The sequence below is a fragment of the Polypterus senegalus genome, chromosome 13, assembly GCF_016835505.1.
Source record: "Polypterus senegalus isolate Bchr_013 chromosome 13, ASM1683550v1, whole genome shotgun sequence".
Taxonomy (NCBI): Eukaryota; Metazoa; Chordata; class Cladistia; order Polypteriformes; family Polypteridae; genus Polypterus; species Polypterus senegalus.
In genome coordinates this window covers 81871850-81884527 of record NC_053166.1, presented here as the reverse complement: position 1 = coordinate 81884527, position 12678 = coordinate 81871850, and the positions used below count along the sequence as shown (strand labels likewise).

Genomic DNA, 12678 nt, shown 5'->3' with positions numbered 1-12678 from the left:
TTTACCTTAAACTAACTCTCTGCCCCTTCTTTTAATTTACTTGTCTGTCCAGATGGACAGGATAATTTGTGCGTGTGTTATATCACAAATTATGTTATTTGTTCAGGCTTTCCTTTTAGTATTGAATTTAGTATTTTACTCTGGTTTATTGTCTATTAATGCACTTAATGCTTTGTATATCCTATATTTATCTATGCCTATCTGCTTCAAACACTATGCAACACTTTAACCTTATCATTTCCAGTTTCCCTCTCTTTTACAGGCATAGACTCTTTGTCACCAGCGAGGGTTCACTCAGTGTCCTGCCCTTTCTCTGTTTCATGTCCACACATGGAGAGGCTAGCCACAAACCCAGGGCCTCTGTGTGAGATGCAGCAACACATCCAGTTGAGCTAAATGGAAATTCCCTGCTGTCAAGTGAATAAGTGGTCCTATGACTTGTACGGCAAATAAGAGTGTACCATATTACACTGTACCAGGCTCTCTTTCTCTGTCTCTCAGCTTTGCTGCTAACATCCTACATCTTCTTTCTGATAGTTCCTGGCTCTCTAAGCATGCTGATGTCTGTTCAAGTCAAGTCATGTCACTTTCATCTGCAGAGCACATTTAAAACAGAAGTGCTGATGGATGATGGGCATTTGCACCCCACTTAAATTGTTACTTCTTGGCTTTTACCAGAGTCACCAAGCCACTCTGATTCCTGGTATGTCTAAGGCACATTGTACACAACTCATAAATTTGATTTAAAATGTACAGATGTTATGTGGCTCTCTACCAAACGTTTGCATTTTCATTATAGGCTTTGCTTCCATTTAGTATTTGAATGAAGGACAGAAGCTTTCTCAGTGCCAGTATACTTCTTATAATTTACTGCCCTTGTCCATCCATCTATCTATCCATCCATCAACTTTGGCTCATCCAGTTTTATGGTCATTTGAGTCCATCCTGCAAGACCAACCCAAATAGTGGTAACAGTCCACTTCACAGCACACTTTAATGCTTTTAATTTTATTGCAGCATCTAATACACAAGCAGAATTTTGTTGCACAGGAAAGGATTTCTTGTCATCTCTGTGCTCCCACCTTAAATTTGACCCTTTTTGGAACTTTTATTTCTGTTGCTTGATTGTCCTTTAGCACCTTTTACCACCTGACACTTGGTAAAAAAAATCTAATATAAAGTGACTAATCCGTTCAAGTGTTATATGCAGAAAATGTTTGTACCCAGTGTTACATATACCCTACTGTGAAGCGCCTTGAGCATGGGAATGGTGCTATATAAATATAATGCATTATAATTATTATTATTAATGCCTGTTAAAGTCTGCGCAAATTGTCAAAGCTGTTAAATTCCATCTCTAGTTTACTCCCGCACTGATGACTAGCCCCTTTGATTGCTTTTCTGAGTTGGTTTGCTTGATAAACAAATTAACTCATTGTTAAAGCCTGTTTCTATCAGCTCAAGGTATTGGCTATGGTCAAGCTCTTTCTTTCTGTACACAATTTTGAAACACTAATTCCTTCATTTATCTCTTCTCGACTTGACTTGACTTTGTAACTCATTATACTTTGGAGTTAATTAGTCATGCCTTGCTCCTGTTCAGCTCCTCTAGAATGCTGCTGCCCGGCTTCTAACAGGCACACAAAAACAGAATCACCTCACACCAGTCTTAGTTTCCCTTCACTGGCTTCATGTTCGCTACAGGGTTGAGTTTAAAATTGTACTGGCTGTTTTTAGGTCCCTGAATGGGTTAGCCCCCTTTTATCTTACTGACCTCTTGCACCCTGACTCTCCTTCCTGATCATGAGGTCCTATAGTTATTGGTCGTGCTGAGTTCCAGACTTAAGCTTAGAGGGGACTGTGGTTTTGAAGTAGCTGCTCCTAAGCTTTGGAATAGTCTACAATTTTATATTAGATGACTGCCACCTTTGGTCACTTTTAAATTCTGCCTGAAAGCCTATATTTTTGCCTTAGGTTTTTAAACGTATGTGTGCATTTATTTTCGGTGTATTTATTTACTGTATATATGTATTGGTGTATTTATGAAAGCTGAATAGCACTTTGGCTGACTTCTGTTGTTTTTAAATGTGTTCTACAATTAAAATTGACTTAATATGACTTGACTTTCTTGTTGTAATGACTGCACAGGGTGGCAGACGTTTTTAGAAGGATGGAATCAGGACATGCAATGCAATAGTAATAACAAGTCTAAGTATAAATTGGGACATGATTCAAATAAATAATGGCCAGGGTTTGAGAAAAAATAGTAAATCAAGAAATGTAGAAGGAATGTCAAAAACTCTAAAAACTAGAAACCTAGCCTAAGCCAATGTGTTAAGCAAAAATCAAAGTCAAAAAACAGCAAACAATTTGTAGCCTGAGAGTATGGCAAGCTGAATTAACATTTAGAGATATCTCAAAATGAACTTCAGATATCTTAAAATGTAATTTACTTTTTAAGATATCTGCAATACATTTTGAGATATCTCAAATGGATTTTAAGACATCTCAATACATTTTCAAATATCTCAAAATAACCTTACCTGCATGTCAAGATATCTTCAAATGAATTTTCAGATATCTTAAATTGACCTATCATGCATTTTAAGGTATCTCAAATGCATTTCAAGATATCTTAAAATCATTTCCTGTAAAAATGCATATTCTTTCAATGGGATGTAATGATTATTATAAGATATCTTAAAATGTATTTGAGATATCTGAAAATGGACAGGAAGCTGTTTTGAGATAACTGGAAATGTATTTCAGATATCTTAAATAGTATTGTAGATATCTGAAAATGCTTTTGAGATATCTTGAAATAATTAAGTGCCTTTTTAAAGATATCTTTAAAATGTATTTTAGATATTTTGAAATACAACTTGAGATATCTAGAAATATTTTGTAAGATATCTGAAATGGAGCTGAGACCCATTTTAAGATATCATGAAATGAATTTTACATATCTAAAAATGTATTTAGACATAAACAACAGTGAATTTTAGGGTTATCTAAAATGCTTTTTAAGATATCTTAATTATATTTCAAGATATCCTAAAATAACTTCTCACTCATTTTAAGATATCTCAAATTCATTTTCAGATATCTTAAAATAACTTCCTGTGCATTTCAAGATATTTCAAATGCATTTTGAGATATTTTAAAATGCACTCACCTAAAGGATTATTAGGAACACCATACTAATACGGTGTTTGACCCCCTTTTGCCTTCAGAACTGCCTTAATTCTACGTGGCATTGATTCAACAAGGTGCTGAAAGCATTCTTTAGAAATGTTGGCCCATATTGATAGGATAGCATCTTGCAGTTGATGGAGATTTGTGGGATGCACATCCAGGGCACGAAGCTCCCGTTCCACCACATCCCAAAGATGCTCTATTGGGTTGAGATCTGGTGACTGTGGGGGCCATTTTAGTACAGTGAACTCATTGTCATGTTCAAGATACCAATTTGAAATGATTCGAGCTTTGTGACATGGTGCATTATCCTGCTGGAAGTAGCCATCAGAGGATGGGTACATGGTGGTCATGAAGGGATGGACATGGTCAGAAAAATGCTCAGGTAGCCCGTGGCATTTAAACGATGCCCAATTGGCACTAAGGGGCTTAAAGTGCGCCAAGAAAACATCCCCCACACCATTACACGAGCCTGCACAGTGTTAACAAGGCATGATGGATCCATGTTCTCATTCTGTTTACGCCAAATTCTGACTCTACCATTTGAATGTCTCAACAGAAATCGAGACTCATCAGACCAGGCAACATTTTTCCAGTCTTCAACTGTCCAATTTTGGTGAGATCGTGCAAATTGTAGCCTCTTTTTCCTATTTGTAGTGGAGATGAGTGGTACCCGGTGGGGTCTTCTTCTGTTGTAGCCCATCCGCCTCAAGGTTGTGCGTGTTGTGGCTTCACAAATGCTTTGCTGCATAGCTCAGTTGTAACGAGTGGTTATTTCAGTCAAAGTTGCTCTTCTATCAGCTTGAATCAGTCGGCCCATTCTCCTCTGACCTCTAGCATCAACAAGGCATTTTCGCCCACAGGACTGCCGCATACTGGATGTTTTTCCCTTTTCACACTTTTAACTGAGCAGATTGTGAAATACTCAGACCGGCCCGTCTGGCACCAACAACCATGCCACGCTCAAAATTGCTTAAATCACCTTTTTTTTCCCATTCTGACATTCAGTTTGGAGTTCAAGAGATTGTCTTGACCAGGACCACACCCCTAAATGCATTGAAGCAACTGCCATGTGATTGGTTGATTAGATAATTGCATTAATGAGAAATTGAACAGGTGTTCCTAATAATCCTTTAGGTGAGTGTAGATAGGAAGTCTCATAGAAAAAATAGGAAATTTTACAGGAAGTGATTTTGAGATATCTCAAAATGTATTTTAGATATCTTGAAATGCACAAGAAGTTACTTTAAGATATTTTGAAATGTATTTCAAAATATTTTGAAATCAATTTGAGATATCATACAATGCTTTTTAGGTATCTTAAAATAGATCCATTTTTAGATATCTGTAATTCAATTTGAGATATATAAAATGTATTTCCAGATACAGTGGAACATCTAGATACGATCACCTCTGTATACGAGAAATTCAAGATAAGAGGAAAGTATGAGCGAAAAATTTGGATCTAAATACGAGCATTGGCTTGCATAACAAGCCACGAGCCAGGCTGTGGTTATGCGTGACGCGTATCCCGATCCACCTCGACTCGGGGATTCACCTAAGCTGACGATGCCAGCCCGTCAGCTCACTCAGTGTTCCTTGTTCTCCCGTAGCGTGAGGATTTACACGTTTGTGCGCTTGTGATTTCATTGTTTCGCTGTAGCAGTTCGCTGTATAAGTGTATCCAAAAATATCGTGGATATGCAGACGGAGAATAGGATACGATTGCCCTCAAGAGGAGAGAGAGAGGCGCGAGCAAGCAAGCGAGATAAGGAGAGAGAGAGGCGAGCGAGCGAGCGAGCGAGAGAGATAAGGAGAGAGAGAGAGACGGGAGCGAGAGAGATAAGGAGAGAGAGAAAGACGCGTGCGTGAGCGAGAGAGATAAGGAGAGAGAGATGCGCAAGAGAGAGAAGAACCATCAGCTCAGTTATGCTCACATGACGCTCAGCAGACAAAGTGTATCCATACTACTTGTATTGCAAGACATCGCTCGTTTTATCAAGTCAAAATTAATTAAAAAATTTAGCTCGTCTTGCAAAACACTCATAAACCAAGTTACTTGCAAACCGAGGTTCCACTTGTATATATTTATCAGTGTTATTTGTTAGGAAAATTGATTTTTATGTTGATATTTATGGGGGTGCGGAAAGGATTAACTGTATTTCCATTATTTTCAATGGGGAAGTTTGTTCTAGATACGAGAAATTCGCTATACAAGCTCAGTGCTGGAACGAATTAAACTCGTATCTCGAGGTTCCACTGTATCTTAAAATTCATTTTGAGATATCTCTAAATGTTAATTTGGCTTGCCATACAGAGAGATCTTCACCAACAATGACACTTGGTTGTAAGTTTTAAGAATTAGTCACAAACGTAGTGTGGTGTATGGCCGGCCGTTCATCCTGGCCAATACCCCCAAGTCGCCAGGTGGAGCCCTCCTTGCAGTATGGAGGTCCCCCGAATGCCAGCAGGGAATTCTGGACATTGGAGTTTTTATACACAGCTCTGCTGGATACCCTGGGGGCCACTAGGAGATTCTGCAGGGAGGAACAATGGTTATTTGCCTTACGCCCCGGAAGTACGTCCAAGTCACATGGAAAAGGGGAATGCTTCCGGGGTGAAGAAAGGGACTTGTTATCTGATACGGAAGCGATAGGAGATCACATAGACTGGGGATTGGAACACTTCCGGGTCAGGGAATATAAAAGGACTGTGGCAGCTCCCAGATGGCGAGCTGAGCTGGGTGGTAGGAGGGCAACGCATCTGGGAGTGGTGGAGAGTTTATTATTGTGTAGTATTGTATATTTGAATGAGTATTGTGGAGGAGAGGGTGCTTTGTGCACTGTGCTGTGAAAATAAAGTCAACTTTTGGACTTTTACTTGGTGTCTGTAGTCTTGGACAGGGGTTCAAGGGAGCGATACTGCCCCCTATCTGTCACAGTAGACAGTAAAGGAGTGTATGACACTGACCTTTACGCCATTGTGGTTATTAAGTCACATGTTGCACACTCCAACACATTTTCCCTCTCTACAACCTGGCAACTGCATTACAAACTGCAGACAATGGGGGTGCCAATACTTAAAACAAAGTGGCACCTCTGGAAGACATGTTTTCAAAGTGAACATTATCAGTTCTGATGAGGAGTCTCTAAACATATTCCAGTTTATACATTCAAAGCAGTCTTACTGCTTTTCCTGTGCTCCTTTAGTTCAGTGCCTTACCACTTAAACTGCAGGCCCCTTACATTTCAGTCTCTGCTTCTTAGCTGGCAGGAGGAGTATTGACAGCTGATCAGACCATCTGAGTAGCAGACGGTAAGCATGTTTTATCAAGTTGTAGCAGTGATTCAGAGTATTAGCATCCCTTCAGGAGGGCAGGTGATATGCTGGTGATAGTTATGGTAGATTTCTTAATTTTTTTGTTGAAGCCCCCAGTAACAATAAATAATCGCTTAGGATATATATTCTAATGTTCTGTAATAATATTGTACTCATCATTCAGTACATTGTTCATGCTGGCTTTGTGAAGTGTATCATGGCACAAAAAAAGGAGATTTCTGAGGACCTCAGAAAAAGAGTTGTTGATGCTCATCAGGTTGGAAAAGGTTACAAAACCATCTCTAAAGAGTTTGGACTCCACCAATCCACAGTTAGACAGATTGTGTACAAATGGTGGAAATTCAAGACCATTGCTACCCTCCCCAGGAGTGGTCGACCAACAAAGATCACTCCAAGAGCAAGGCGTGTAATAGTTGGCGAGGTCACAAAGGACCCCAGGGTAACTTCTAAGCAACTGAAGGCCTCTCTCACATTGGCTAATGTTCATGTTCATGAGTCCACCATCAGGAGAACACTGAACAACAATGGTGTACATGGCAGGGTTGCAAGGAGAAAGCAACTGCTCCCCAAAAAAACATTGCTGCTCGTCTGCAGTTTGCTAAATATCACGTGGACAAACCAGAAGGCTATTGGAAGAATGTTTTGTGGACGGATGTGACCAAAATAGAACTTTTTGGTTTAAATGAAAAGTGTTATGTTTGGACAAAGGAAAACACTGCATTCCAGCATAAGAACCTTATCCTATCTGTGAAACATGGTGGTGGTAGTATCATGGTTTGGGCCTGTTTTACTGCATCTGGGCCAGGATGGCTTGCCTTCATTGATGGAACAATGAATTCTGAATTATATCAGAGAATTCTAAAGGAAAATGTCAGGACATCTGGCCATGAACTGAATCTCGAGAGAAGGTGGGTCAGGTAGCAAGACAACGACCCTAAGCACACAAGTCATTCTACCAAAGAATGGTTAAAAAAGAATATAGTTAATGTTTTGGAATGGCCAAGTCAAAGTCCTAACCTTAATCCAATCGAAATGTTGTGGAAGGACCTGAAGCGAGCAGTTAATGTGAGAAAACCCACCAACATCCCAGAGTTGAAGCTGTTATGTACAGAGGAATGGGCTAAAATTCCTCCAAGCCGGTGTGCAGGAATGATCAAAAGTTACTGGAAATGTTTAGTTGCAGTTTTTGCTGCAAAGGAGGTCACACCAGATACTGAAAGCAAAGGTTCACATACTTTTGCCACTCACAAATATGTACAATCATTTTCCTTAATAAATAAATTACCAAGTATAATATGTTTGTCTCATTTGTTTAACTGGTTTCTCTTTATCTACTTTTAGGACTTGAGTGAAAATCTTTTAGGTGATATTTATGCAGAAATATAGAAAATTGTAAATGGTTCACAAACTTTCAAGCACAACTGTATTGTTCGAATTTAAACTTTAAGTCGAAGACTTGTAGATCATCTAATTCATATTGCCATCAGGGAAAAGTAGTGTTTCTTCCCAATGAAGAGGCATACCCACAAGAATTAAAAGATTTGCTGTTTGGTGAAAGTGAAATCCACATACACTGTCATGCTTGGGTCACAGAGTTGCACAGATACACAGGAGATTTTAGAGACAGAAACATTATTCAAACACTTCAAACAAACATAAGTCTCTTTCATGAGTGAATCAAGCTCCGTGTGTAGTTGGATGGGACAGTTCCGTCTCTCAATTAAAAGAATAGAAAATCTTCCTCTTCATAGGGGTGCGCCTCAGGAGCGAGACCCCCAACAGGAGCAGAGGATGTCTGGGGGAGACAAGAGACAAGGCATTGAGACAGAAGGACAGCTGCTGTACAGGCTTTTAAATCTTCGAAGCGCCGCACGAGATGCAGATCACGAGGCACGGCAGCAGCAGCAAGCCAGCAGCTGATCTAGTAAAGAGGAGGTAAAAAAAAACTGTATTTGTTTCCCATTGAATCAGCGTTTAAGAGGGGGCTTCAGAGGAGCGACTACGTCTCCTTGAGGTGTGTTCAGCCCCCCTCTTAACAACACGAGAGGCAGAGATGAGAAGTAGCTGGCTTGTAACGCGTGTTTGGGCTGGTAAGCGAAGCGAGCAGCAAAGCCCTCTACTCTAATCTAATCTAATCTAATCTAATCTAATCTAATCTAATTTCTTTGCTGATTGTGAAAGGAAAAAACCTGGTTACCTGCTGCAAACGTTGTATTTGTGTGTCATCTGCAGCCTGTTCTGTGCTGAAACTTAAGTAAAGCAGGTTGGATTTTACTTTCTTAGGTGTTACCAGTATTTATGCCTGTAGATTTAAAATATGAGATGTACAGATTGTGTGTTTGGGTTAGTGAAACTGACATACTACAGCTTGTTGTCTGCTGTTCACATTAAAAGCCATGGTGTTGCAGTTTTATTTGCCGTTTTATCCTGATAAAAATGATGTGGCTTGTCAGTCTCTGCTGGGCAAAAGTCAGTGTGAGACAATCTTTCAGACAATATTCAGATTTTATTTCCCTGCAGGTTAAACAGTTGGAAACAATGACAGCCACAGAATCAGGGAAGCCAAACTCTGTTATACCTAAAGAATGTCTATGCACTGGTACAGGAGGATGTATGTTTGCTTATGGAGGTGTGTATGCATCTCTGAAGGTGGGTGGCGCTTGATGTCATTAAATAATCCAGTTTTTTTTTTTGTTTTTTTTTTGTTTACAGCCACTTACAGTAAGCTTGAGAACTTAAATTGCCTGTGAAAACTATAAGCTATGTTTCTACTCAATCTAAGATGAGATGTGTGCATTTCTGCTGCTAGAATTCTTGTTAAGTTAAATTGAGTGATTAGACACCATTCTTACTGGTTTCATGTTATTAGATGCACTAGCACCACTCTCTGATTAACAGATGAACACATTTTCACTCTCAGTATCTGCAATGGTCATTTGCACAAATTCAGACCTATGGATACCTCAAATGTGTTAAACCATATTTCTTAGAATGTAAAATACACTATTATATAAAATGTTCCTCTGGTGTTCTATTTTCATTTGTTCTGCCCTCGTCCAGGTAAAGCTGCCTGAGCAAAGCATGCAATATGCGTCACCTTCATATCTCCAGTAAATAGCAAGTCCTACTGAGAAAGTTGAGGAATTCTTCTCATTACAATATCTGAAAACTTTACTGATTGATTTCTCTAAATAGACACAATATGAATGAGTGGGTTCAGTGATGGAAGAGTTACTTTCTGTATTTGTTGTGAGGGGGAAAATGTCAAGAAACAAAAAAGTCAAGACTGATCAGGAAAGGATAATGAAATGCAGAATCATTGACATAAAAGGTTTCATGCAGAAAGTAAATTTCAAAAAAGCTATGTTTGTGCCTGTTACAGGAGACATCAAAGTCCCACAGTTAAGACACTAATGGGCAAATGGAAGTTGCGAATATGACATCAGATTTGGAGACACGTCCCTGCACTGCACATGAACATTTTTCTAGTTTAGCAATAATGTGGATGTGGTGCCATGTATCCAAAATGGATACATTTCAAGGATTGGCTGGGTACATTGGTGCCAGAATGATGTACAAAGCGCTTCAGGTCATCAAACGCAAGGAAGACTTGCAAAAACATTTGAAATACATTTGCTCTTCATGTACGTCCCCCACTCATGAGAACATTATACCCACCTTTTATTCACTGCTTTTGGTCAATGGGTCTGATTCTCCACCTTCTCCTTTTCTTCCTCTTAAAGACGGTAATAGCAGACATCACAACTCTTCTTCCATCAGCAGAGTCTCACATCCTCTGCTGTGACATTGTTAGTTATGCGACATTGACAAAACGCTGTTACTTACTGACTAGGAGACTCGAAATGGTCTCAGGCCACAAGAAGTTTAAATATGTTTTGGTTGATTACCGTGCATACTCTTTGCATTGGGTTCACGTGGTACTTATAAACAAGGGCTTCAGCCTCCTTCAGTCCTCTTGAGCAATAATTCTTAGGGATGTGAAAGGTCCTCAAATTAGGTCACATATATCGTTTATTTACCTTTCCTTGTGTTTGTAAGAGGTCTTCTTGCTCCCCTTAACCTTAAGCTCTACTCAGTTGATTTTTCAATCTTGCCATCTTTGGTTCACCGTTATTTTTACACGCTACACTGCCTCGCAAAGGTGGGGACTAAGTCCCAATTTTGCAAGCACAAGCAAGTCTCAAGTCATAAACCCCAAGTAACAAGCAAGTCTCAAGCAATAAGAGGAAAGTCCCAAGTAAGTCTGAAGTCCTCGAGATAAACTCAAGTCAAGTATCAGGCCTGTACTTTTGTGCTGGAAGCCTTCAAGCCTCATATTTGCCGTCTTGTCCACTAAAGTTACCTTAAACTCCAAGCACACATATTTGAAATATGGTTTTCACAATTACTATTCATAGTGGTTCATGGAACTCTGCACTTTTCTGCCATTGAAGTTGTTCTTAGTTTCTGGCTTGCATTTATGCAGTTAGAAGTGGAGTGGTGGCTCTGAGGCTAGGGATCTGCACTGGCAATCGCGTAAATGCCAATAGGGACTCTGCACTATTAGACCCTTAACGTGCAATTGCTAGGCGCTTTGAGTAGTGAGAAAAGTTCTATATAAATACAAAGAAAAGAATTATTATAATTATTAGTCTACTGTCTTCTAAAACCCATTATAGCCTCATTCATTAGGAGATGCTTTCCATTTCTACAGACATATAACTACAAGTCCGATTTAGTTAGTTCTCTGTAATAATTTAAATTTTTGTGTTTCAGCCTTCTACAGTATTTTATTTTTTACCTAGCTGTAACTACATTATTGGTCTCAATTTGCCTTTTGTCCTTTTTGCATTTCCCTGATATTATTACTATTATTACTTTTGATTTACTGACCTTCAGCCTGTTGTCTGTGTCCTGTGTTGTCCAGTTCGTCGAATCCTCATTTCATCAGTGCCAGTAGCTACTCACATCTCCTGGTATTGGCACAAATTCTTTGTTCTCACTTATATTGAGTTCTCAAGAGGAATTGAAGGTCCAACAAAATCTGTACACAGTAAGCTGGTGCCTGAAAAAAAGAAGATATTTAGCCAAAAGAATCTCATGTATTTTTCCAAACTAGTCCAGGAATTACTTTTCTGAATAATAATAATAATAATAATAATAATAACTAGGGGCTCCACCCCCTGCTCACTTCACTCGCTATACAATTTAAAGAGATTGTTATTTTCATTGGAATTGTTACATATGCATTATTTTCACTTTTACTTTAAAAACTTTTGTAAAAACAATACTTGTCCAGGAGTGGTTACATCTCTTTCTTGCAGGACGTATAACTGCTCATGTTGTGAAGGGGTGGTGGCTGAACACACACTAAGGAGATGCTGTCGGATCATCTGTTGTCTTTCTGCTGCTGGCGAGCTGCCTGTTCTGCTTGTCGCATGTCATTGTTTTAAGAGCTGGGAGCACATGATTCATGTCTGCCAAAAGCAATCCAAGAACTGCTAGTTTAGATGTCCATGGACTTGTTTTAAATGATGGCTCACTGCCTTGTCTCACATGACTTTGTAAAAACAATACTTGTCCTTTCTTTCCGGCCCCAGGCGTGGTTAAATCTCTTACTCACAGGACGTATAACACTGCTTGCATTGTGAAGGGGGGGCAGCTGCTGTTGTGCTACCCATCGATCATTTTAAAGCCTGTACAGCCGCTGTCCTTTTTGCCACTTCGTGTCTCTGCTGCTCGCGTTGTGAAGAGGGGGGGTTAGGATAGCTGAACGCACGTAAGGAGAAGTTGTCAGATCATCTGCTGCGAGCTGCGTGTTTTGCTTGTCACTTGTCATTGTTATAAGAGCTGGAAGCTGATTAAAGTGTCTCTCGCGGGACTTCAAATTGTCTTCTGAGAAGATCATGTCTCGTCTCCCTAGTCTGCCTCCCCAAGATTTTTTTTTTATAATAGAGAGATAATAATAATAATAATAATAATAATAATAATAATAATAATAATTGTTTACATTTATATCAAGCTTTTTCTCAATACTCAAAGCACTCCACACAGGGAGGACCCGGGACACAAACCCATGAATCCATCTAAAATGCTTTCTAATACAAGTATTTTTGCAAAACAATGAAATTGTGCTGATATAAG

General features: G+C 39.3%; 1 protein-coding gene across 6 annotated transcripts in view; it reads right to left on the bottom strand.

Moving 5' to 3' along the window:
- Positions 1–12678, bottom strand: part of avpr2ab (arginine vasopressin receptor 2a, duplicate b) — a 151626-nt gene that overhangs the window by 61853 nt on the left and 77095 nt on the right. For all 6 annotated transcript variants that reach the window (XM_039774041.1, XM_039774045.1, XM_039774039.1 and 3 more), the window contains one exon: positions 11428–11599. The gene's annotated coding sequence lies outside the window, so the exon portion shown is untranslated. The remainder of the gene's footprint in view (positions 1–11427; positions 11600–12678) is intronic.